The sequence below is a fragment of the Erinaceus europaeus genome, chromosome 19, assembly GCF_950295315.1.
Source record: "Erinaceus europaeus chromosome 19, mEriEur2.1, whole genome shotgun sequence".
In the NCBI taxonomy this organism is placed as follows: Eukaryota; Metazoa; Chordata; class Mammalia; order Eulipotyphla; family Erinaceidae; genus Erinaceus; species Erinaceus europaeus.
In genome coordinates, this window is record NC_080180.1 from 50,991,785 (window position 1) to 51,001,974 (window position 10,190).

Sequence of the window (10,190 nt, forward strand, 5' to 3'; positions counted from 1 at the left end):
GATTTGTTTTTGGTGCAGGATGCCTGTTCTGCCATTGGAAACCATTTTCCACACTCCCAAATGCCAGCTTTGTCCTACAGGTAACATTTTTCATTTCAGTGTCTTAATTCCCAAAGCCAGTTCTGAGCTTTTCCTGAGGCAGACTCTTCTCTGATGTTAGAGAGCTTCTGGGATCAAAAGAGTATAATAAGGTCATGTGTAGTCCCAAATTGTCCTGATGGCAGAGGACTTGGAGAGAGAGAGAGAGGGGACAAGAGGACACACTTGGGACATATGGAAGGTCACTTCACCTTGAACTCAACTCTTGGGCCCATATAAGAGCTACACAATCTTAAAAATTGAATGGCCACCAAGAAAAACCTAATAGAACTGTCTGTGACGGTGGAAATGCACCTCATACGCCAATGTCTGATTTAGTAGCCACTAGCAAGCCTCTGGAATGTGACTGATGTGACTAAGAAGCTGAATTCTTCATTTTGAGGCTGGAGACATAGTTCAACATTAGAGTACAGGACTTGCCACCTTAGAAGCCTTAGGATCAGTCCCTGGCACTGCTATATGCCAGAACTGAGCAGTACTTTGGTCTCTCTCATAATAAATAAGGAAACTTTTTTTTTGAGATCTTTAAAAATTGTTTAATCAGAGAGAGAGAGAGACACCAGTACATTGATAAACTCTGGTTTATGGTGGTGTCAAGGATTGAACCTGGGACCTCAGAGTTTTAGGCATGAAAGGCTTTTCCATAACAATTATGTCGTTTCCTCAGCCCAATAAACAAACCTTGAGAAAATTAGCAACTTTACATAATTCTGAGGTATTTGAGTAGATTTAGATCCTCACCTGGGGATAACTGCTTCCATATGGACAGCATAGTGCTAGCCCAAGGGAAGTAAGAGCACTTTGGGGTTTGTGGGGTACAGCAGGAGTGGAGTACCACAACACCCCCTGACCCCCCTCCACACACACACACACACACACACACACACACACAGCTGTCAATCTGAATGGAGAAAAACCACTGCAAAAGTTGGCAGGGCCTTTTAGTCCCTGCCTTTAGCTTCAAGTTGGGGCCCCATAAAACACTAGCTTGGTTTATTGCTTTGCAAACAAAAGTCTCTAGGAGACCAGACCAGTCTAGATAGGAATGTCCCCCAAGTTACAATGGAACAGTTCCTTCTGAAGAAGCATATCTCTCTGGAAAGGTTCACCCATACATGGAGCAAATACAATTTTTGAGGCCATTATGACGTCCTCTGCAAAATCCCTAGGGAACTGTAATTTCAGAGGGTCATCAAAATAGGGCTGTGGTAAAAATATTCAGGACCCACGATGCCTGCTGCCGGTTCTTAGCAATGGGCCAGCAAACGGCTCTCCTGTTGGTGGTCAGGTCACTTCTGCTCATGCTTCCCACACCTCTAAGTCTGCAGAGCCCAAACCTTTTTATTTGTGGTATCACAGAGGTAAACAGAGTGGAAGCTGCCTAAGATAACAAAGGTCGCCATTACCCTTTGTTGGCCATTACGGGCTAAGTATATAATTTCCCCAGTGGTCCTCTGCACAATAACAAAAAGTTATGTGAGGCACACATAGTGTTCTATTCCCTGGGGCTTAATATGGCTGGCAGTTAAAATTGATTTTTTGAAATCTTGCAATGTGCCTCATCAAACTAAATGAAACTTGCATTGGTCCTAGAAGTGGAAGTGATTAGCTTCAGGGTGATAAATTCACCCTCACTGTCAGAGAGGCCCCAGGTAATGGATGGATTTTCCTGGCTGCCCACAAATGCCCTCCAGAGCCTTCCCTTGTCTACTGGTCTTTTTTTTTTTTTTTTAAAAAGCTTTTATTTATTAATGTATAGAGACAAAAATTGAGAGTGGAGGGGGAGACAGAGAGACACCTGCAGCCCTGCTTCACCACTTTTGAAGCTTTCTTCTTGCAGTTGGGGATCAGGGGCTTGAACTCAATTGCTTGTGCACAATAATGTGTGTGCTTAACTAGACAATGTGGAATTCCAGCTAACATGATGCACCAGGCAAGCACTGGGTTGTGAAAACCCCAACTCCATGGAGTAAGGTTGAACTGGCAAGAGCTGACAGGCCCTCTGTGGGGTGGAAATAGTTGGGAGTCTAGATGGACCAGCTCCCTTCCTGGAGCCTCTGTATCTCAGAGCACATCTGCTCCTGGCCTCTCTCCCTTCTCCCTTTTCGAAGGATTCTGGCCAACTTCATATGTCTTGGAAAAAGCAAAGAACTGACAAGTTCCTCTAAGCAGACTGTGCAGTGTCTTGTCTAGCTGGAGGGCAATCTTTTCAGGGAGAAGAGCCAAAATGAGGGAGAGAGATGGGGGAGGGGTGGGGTTGGTGAAAGATTTGGGAGGAGGAGATAATTAACAAAAAAAAAAAGAAAAAGAAAAGTGAAGCATGTGTTCTGTTTGGAAGGAAAACGAAGGTCAATCTGTATCCATCCAAGAGACCAAATTCTCCGACAGAATAAATAGACTCAGAGGGGCACTGAAGGAAGCTTCCCAGGAGTTCAAGAGAAGTGAAGCCTGAGAGTTAGTAATTTACTACCACAGAGGAGGATTTAGCATGGGCAGAAAATTATGGACATCTTTTGATTTTCTTCAGTGATTAGGATAGTCACTGAAGTGTGGATTTTGTAAAAAAAAAAAAAAAAAAAAAACTTCTCTCTGTTTTTCAAATGAACATTTTCTTTATTACAATACTGATGAAAAGATGCTGCCACCTTCTAGTTTCCCTCTGCCTGCCTCCTGTCCTGTTTATCTCAGGTGTCAGGGGTACACAATGAATGGGTGGTGGGTGCACAACAGATGCTTCACTCTTCACTGTGACATCTTCCAAGGAATACAGGGTGACTCTAGATGTGTTCAGATGGGAGGCTGTGCCCAGCCCACTGGGAGACTCTCTCAGCATCTCCACATGGACCCATCTCCCCATGGTACTTCTCATCAATGACTACTCACTGCTGGCTTTCTCTGACCTCAACAAAACCTTGAACATGACCCTCTGCACCTGGATGCCCTGTGAGGCTTGACGTAGGTCCTAATCCTTCCACATCTCTCCCATCTCTCATTTCACTGGTGGTTTGGAGGAAAATGGGTGAGCCAGTCTTGGTCATCTTTTTACTTGTCCCCTCTGACCTCAGCAGCCTAAGAATACTGAGGTATGTGACTCTGTATACGTGTGTGTGTGTGTGTGTGTGTGTGTGTGTGTGTGTGTGAGAGAGAGAGAGAGAGAGAGAGAGAGAGAAGCACTGACTAATTCAGAAAAGAATATCCCCAAACCTCTCTCTGTTTGTGAAGGGCACCTTCAAAGGGAGCCCCAGCCTTTGATAACATGCCCAAATGTTCATTTTTAATTAGTTTCTACTTTCCTATGGTGGCAATTAATCCTGCTTCCTAACTTTCATCTCTATAAATAAAGGTATTTAACAGAATTGTAGGGTATTTATAGCCTCTGCACCTTCTGTTCTATCTTGAAAAAGCACATTATTCTGGGAGCTCTGACCTTACACCAGAAGGTGCAAAAAAGAGACAGTTTTCTACCACTTACTGGCTTCTGGAGGCTTCAGCCCCTAACTCCATGGCCCATGGAGCCAGATTTGGCCTGTAGGCTTGTTGGTTAGGTCTTTATGTTTCTGGCAGAGTTTGTCTCAAAGGGCCTGGATAGTGTGGTCGCCACAGGAAGTGGGGTTGGAGCTGTCCAGGCTGTGGGCAAGGTCATGGGAATACAATAATCATGTGCAGTCACCCAATCCCCAAATCTGCATCTGTCATCTCTAGAATAAATTCCACATCAGAGACTTATCCAAGAAAGTTGTGAGCAAACTTGGAATTCACAGCTTTTATCCCTGAACTGAGGTGCTTCCTGAAGATTGAAAATGAACTTGGGTGAAGAAAGCACCTTAAAAAATTATATATATATATATATACATATATATATATATATATATATATAATAAGACAGAGAAATTGAGAGAGAGGTAGAAATGGAGAGGGAGAGGCAAAGTGAGACACTTGCAGTACTTCACTGCTTGTGAAGCTTCCTCCCTGCAGGTGGGGGCTGAGGGGCTTGAACCCAGGAAAGTGACTTCTTGTTTTTTATTTTTACACTGCTCAGCTCTGGCTTATGGTAGTGCTGGGGATTGAACCTGGAACCTCAGAATTGTTGCATAGCCATTGGAAAGACCTTTGTCTTAGGTGGTCTATCAACCCTGTTTTAGTTCCTAACTTGAACCATATCATATACATACCTCAGGTGTGTTGCAACGGGAACCTAGAGATGGGGAGAGAAAACCCTCCCCCCACACATACAACACACACACATACGCACACACGCAGTGGACTACTGCCCTTGGTTCTGAACACACACATCCTCACTCTTGGGACAGGGTAATGTCTCCTATCCTGAAGAAGCTAATGTTACTTCTAATGTCTCTTCTAGAAACTTTGGGTGAGAACAGGGAAGATGCCCTGATATCAGAGGACAACAGAAGTTGGGTGGGAAGAAGGATTTTTATTTATAACTCTTGAAAGAGATTCTTTAAAGGTGTTCCTAAGTCTTTGCAAAAATATCCTCTTCCGGGGGAACATCGTTCTCTGCGTTGCTATTGGAGAGCCATGTCTGCAGCTCGTGTTTCACAACGTGGTTAATGTTACATAAAGTCTATCTGATTTCATGTAAATGTGACAGTTACAAATGACTTTTCCTCAGGGATGTGCCCTTCCCGGGCTCCATCAACCAGGCACCGTAACAGCCCAGCAGCTTCCCGACCCAGGCTGTTCCTTTCAATGATCTGGAAAGTGTTCCTCCACCACCCATGCCGAGCTTAGATGAAGGATCACCTGTAATTGCAGCCACACTGTCTACCTCCTTTCACATCTGCATTCTGCTCTCCCCTGGGCCCCTCCAAGATTTCCCTCTATGAGCTCAGAGCATCTTTCATTTACTACAACCCCACCCACAATCTCTTGGCCTTGGAATGGGTTCAGCACTGAGGAGAGAAACCAAGAATAGCTTTCGGGAGTCTCACGCCAAGGCTGTCAACGTGAGTAGATTTCTAAGGACCGTGTCTTTTCAGATGGAAACCAAACTCAAGATGTTTTTAATTCCTTGCCAGTCTGACTCCACCTTGACTTTCCCAAGCAAGGAGGTGTTAAGAAGTCTATTTACAATGATTGCAATAACGTAAAGGCAAGTTATTTTGTTGCTGTGTTCCTGACTAATTGAGAAAATTATTCCATTTAGCCAAGAGTAAGACCACTGAGAATTTTCTTCACATTTCTCTGCATGTCTGGGGAAACCGGCAGCAGTAAACAATCATGCCCTATTTTATTCCTAGTTAAATGAATTATCATAATAATAATTACCAGTAAAAACATCTGGTTTGGGCACAGCTCAACACAGGGATTTCTTTGTGCAGGATCCTGATCTTTGCCCTCATACTTAATCTCCACCTGGCCTCTCTGTTCCTTAGCCTGACCTCCTTCCTGTCAGAGTCCATGGCCCTCAGAAGCAACTGATGCTCTCACATTCAGATGAGCAGGGCCTGCTGAGACTCTTGCCATACACAATGCCGTCTGGATGTCTTTATTGCTTGTGTAATTTTCTAGGGAAACCATTTGCCTGAAACACAGAGCTTTGTTCTTACATCTATACCTGTGGCTTCTCCCAGTGTGACCACCTAAGCCAATGTCCACTTATTATAATTCAGTCCATGCCAGAAGACACCTTCTGGGGTGCTGTGCTGGGAGTGTGGGTGTGCATGTATGTGTGTGTGTGTGTGTGTGTGTGTGTGTGTGTGTGTGTGTGCGTGTGTGTGTGGTCTTGTGAGATTCAAAGTGTGTTCACACAATTGTGGCTCCTGAAAGTTGAACAAATATTAGTCATCTAGAGAAGGCTTTGAAGACAAAGACAAATTAAGGCCACAGAATTCAAAGTGTGGTCTAGGGGCCAATTCACCAAAGTCACCAAAGTTTGATTCTAAAATACAGACTAGCAGTCCTACCCCAAATTGACTGAATCCGAATTTCTGGCATCTGTATTTTTGACTAGCCTCTCAGCTAATTCAAAAGGTACACTGAAGTTGGAGGGTCACTGAGTTAAGGTCTAGAAATACTTCATCAGGGTCTGGGACCTGCTGTGTGGAGTCTAATTCCGGGCAACAAGAGTTTTGTTTCATACACTGATCCAGCCATGTGCCTAGCTAGTGACCCAGGTGTTTTCCTGGCCACAGAAGCTGGAGATCTGGAGGACATGTTGAAGCTGGCTTGGGACCCAACTTGTTGGAACCAAGTGAAGGCCTGCGATCAATGCCACCGAGAGCCAAGCTCTGTCACATCAGCTTTTACAACAGAAAGAAATGGGGCCCAGAGGCGGTGCACCTGCTTAAGTGTACAATTACAGTGCAGAAGGACTTGGGTTCAAGCTTCTGGTCCCCACCAGCAGGGGGGAGCTTCACGAGTGGTGAAGCAGAGCTAGGGGTGTCCCTCTGTCTCTTTCCCTTCCTATCTCCCCCTCCCCTCTAAATTTCTCTCTGTCTTTATGCAATAACAAAGAAAAATAGATTTAAAAAAGAATGAGAGAAATGCTCAGGTGTCAGCATTTGAACCTGAAATGGAGGCTGTACTTACTACTCCTCCCTCCCTCCCTCTAAAGAGTAGAAATGGGAGAGCTGGGAGAACTGACAGCTGGTCTTAGGGGCAAGCACAGAGGTCCCAGGTCACGGGCTTCTCCAACGTCCTCTTCAAACATAGATAAGCAGTCTCAATTTATTCTTTTTGTTGTTATTCTGTTAATTTTATTTTACTTTTTTGGTCTTTGTCAATTTTAAATTGATGTGGTTTCTTTTATTTTTGTTTTAGAAGGTCACCTTTTAATAATTTATTTTTATTTCCTCATTACGATCATATAGATCAAACCACATACTAGATATATAACATCCTTCATGTGTAAACATTTTGGATTTGTGTTTCTTGATGTTGATATGATAATCATATGAATGTGTTTATAATTTAATTTGTTGCAAGTATCATTTAGTTGCTCTATGTTTTTATTTATTTTTGCTTATGTGGTAGAGAAAAGAAATCCCCTTCTGGATTTTTTAGAGACTGGACAAATAATCAAATAAACATGCAGTAGATTGATGAGAAAAATTAAAGAGAAACATGAATAATTCCTTTGTACAGGAGAGAGACCCAGAAATTCTGAATAACTCAAGTTAGTCTTTACTACTTACAAAACAAACAAACAAACAAACAAGACCAGCAAGAATGGGGCAGAGATATGAGTCCCTGATCACTATCCTTTTGTTGTTCAAATGTGGATTTATTATATGAACTGCTGGCCTAACAATGACAGTTCCCATTCAGCCCAATTTAACTGTCTCAAGTCACCTCCTTCCACAGACCCTATCCACACATCGATACCATTGGGGACCTCACTTTCACTGTCACACAAGAAAACAGTACAAACAACACAGTGTGACGCCGCAGACTTCACAGACCAGGAGTCAGGAGATTTGGGTTACAGGCCTGAGCACATGATTACCAAATGCTTTGACTTGTTCTCAGCAATGTTTTCCATCTGCACCTGTTTCCAGCTCTCTAAAGTGAAAGAATTGAAATAGTCATATAGTTTTCATTCTGTTTGTCATGGAGTCCTAGGAGAATCAAAGGGCAAGAAGGAAGCTGGGTGGGGAAATGTTCAAGATTTACTCTGTTCATGCCAACCAGAGAGCTCAGCTTTGACTACCTTTATAAAGGCCAGGGAGGCTTCAAGTTCCCAGGTTCAATCCCTAGCCCTACCATAAACCAGAGTTGAGCAGTTCTCTGGTCTCTTTCTCTGTAACTTTCTCTACAAATCTCTCTCTCTCTCTCAATTAAATAAAATATTTTTAAATAGGGGCCTGAGAAATAGTTCACTTGGTCAGTGTGCTGGTTTTCCATATGCATGACCCAGGTTCAAGCCTGACCCTCATCACATAGGAGGAAGTTACAGTGCTGTGGGTCTCTTTCCCTCTCCCAGCCTCTCTACTTCTGTCTCTAAAATAAAATAAAATAAAATAAGAAAGAATGATTTTTCTTTGTACATCACATACCTGCAAAGAGGTTGGCCTTGAAAGAGAAGTCTACTGAAACAAAAATGTAAAACTACTAGACTATATGGTCTCTAATTAGATTTCTCCAACTATGAATTAGAATTTAAAGATAACGTTTGAGTGGGCTCCGGCTTGTTTACCTAGGAAAATTCATCTTCTCTTTAACACAGAGGATTATGAAAGGAAACACTAACCATTCTGTATGTCAGATCCACCTTACAAAATGTTAATTTGACATTTGCAATTTAAAGATAAGTCAAGGATATAGAAGTCCCATTTCTCCCACAAGGATACATTTAAACTCTAGAATGTTTCTATCAAAGAGAAGCTTGGGCTTCTCCAACCCAGAGATCTTTTATAAATAGTTAAAGATAATAGATGAATTCATAACACTGCTAGGATTTCCCTCAAAGGAAAACAGCAGGAGCTGATGAAGTCTGAAGTGTTTGAGCAGGTTGACATTAATGGCTAATATTGGGCTTAGAAATGCCTGTGTGTTTTAATTTTCTGTGTGTGCCTCTCTGCTTCACATTAATAATGGACAATGCTGAGCTGATTGTTCCTGGGAGCTGTCTGCCTGATACTGGTGTGCTGGAGAATAGGGCTTCAGCCAGCAGAGCAGGGAAGGCATGGGTCTGACCCCATCCACCTGGGATGCAGCAAGGGACTGTGCTAAAGTGTCTCCATCTTTTCCCCAACAGAAAAATGGGGGAATGATTAGTAACTCAGTAAACTACCTTCCTTCATGTGAAGCAGTCTTTTAAAAGTCTAATGATGAAGGCTGCCCCTGGCCAGATGAGTTACAGAATCTCTCTTCTTCATGACTCTTTTTTTTAATATTTATTTATTCCCTTTTGTTGCCCTTGTTGGTTTTTATTGTTGTGGTTATTATTGGTGTTGTATTGTATAGGACAGAGAGAAATGGAGAGAGGAGGGGAAGACAGAGAGGGAGAGAGAAAGATAGACACCTGCAGACCTGCTTCATCACTTGTGAAGCGACTCCCCTGCAGGTGGGAAGCTGGGGGCTCGAACCAGGATCCTTACGCTGGCCCTTGCTCTTTGCGCCACTTGAACTTAACCCACTGCACTACCACCCAACTCCCCTTCATGATTCTGAAGGACAATAGGACCAAGGTCAAGGCAGAGGCATAGTTAGGTCTTTTTCTCTCTCTTCTCCTTCTCTCTCTCTCTCTCTCTCTCCTATTTTCTAATTTTATTGGGGGGGACCTTAACTGTTTATAATAGTTGTTGACACATGGTTACAATTTCTCGTATCACCATGATAGATGTCTGCAAATACACTCTGACCTCCAACTTGAATCCTTTCCCACCATCAAGCACCAGGACCCCAAAGGCCTCCACTCCCCACCCCAACTCTAGCCCCCCTCCTGCCCTTCCCTAGAGTCCTTTGCTTTGGTTTTGCTATACCAAAGCCAGTCCACGTTTTATTTTATGTTTCCCCTTCTGTTCTTGTTTCTTAAGCTCTGCCTATGAGTGAGATCATCCCATATTCATCCTACTCTTTTTGGCCTATTGCAACTAGCATGATTCTGTCAAGCTACATCTAAGAGGAGGCAAAGGACATGACTTCATTTTTCTTAAGAGCCAAGTAGTATAGCAGTATTCATTCCATTGTGTACACAGAGCACAACTTTCAGCTTTCTTCTCTTTTCTTTCTTTTTTTTTTTTTCCTCCACTGCTACCAGAGGTCACTGTCATTCCTTTCCTTTTTTTTTTTTTTTTCTTTCTGTTGTGGATAGGACAAAAAGAAATTAAGAGGAAGAGGAAATATAGAGGAAGATAGAAAGAGAGACACTGGGCAGGGGTAGATAGCATAATCGTTATGCAAATAGACTTTCATGCCTGAGGCTCCAAAGTCCCAGGTTCAATCCCCTACACCACCATAAGCCAGAGCTGAGAAGTGCTCTGGTTAAAAAAAAAAAAGAAAAAAAGAAAAGAAAGAGAGACACCTTCACCACACAGTAGGTGGGGGCGGGGGTTGAACCAGGGTGTTTCAAGGTTAATATGAGTACCTAATCAGGTGCACCTGTCCCTCGTTGGGCTTCTTTTTAG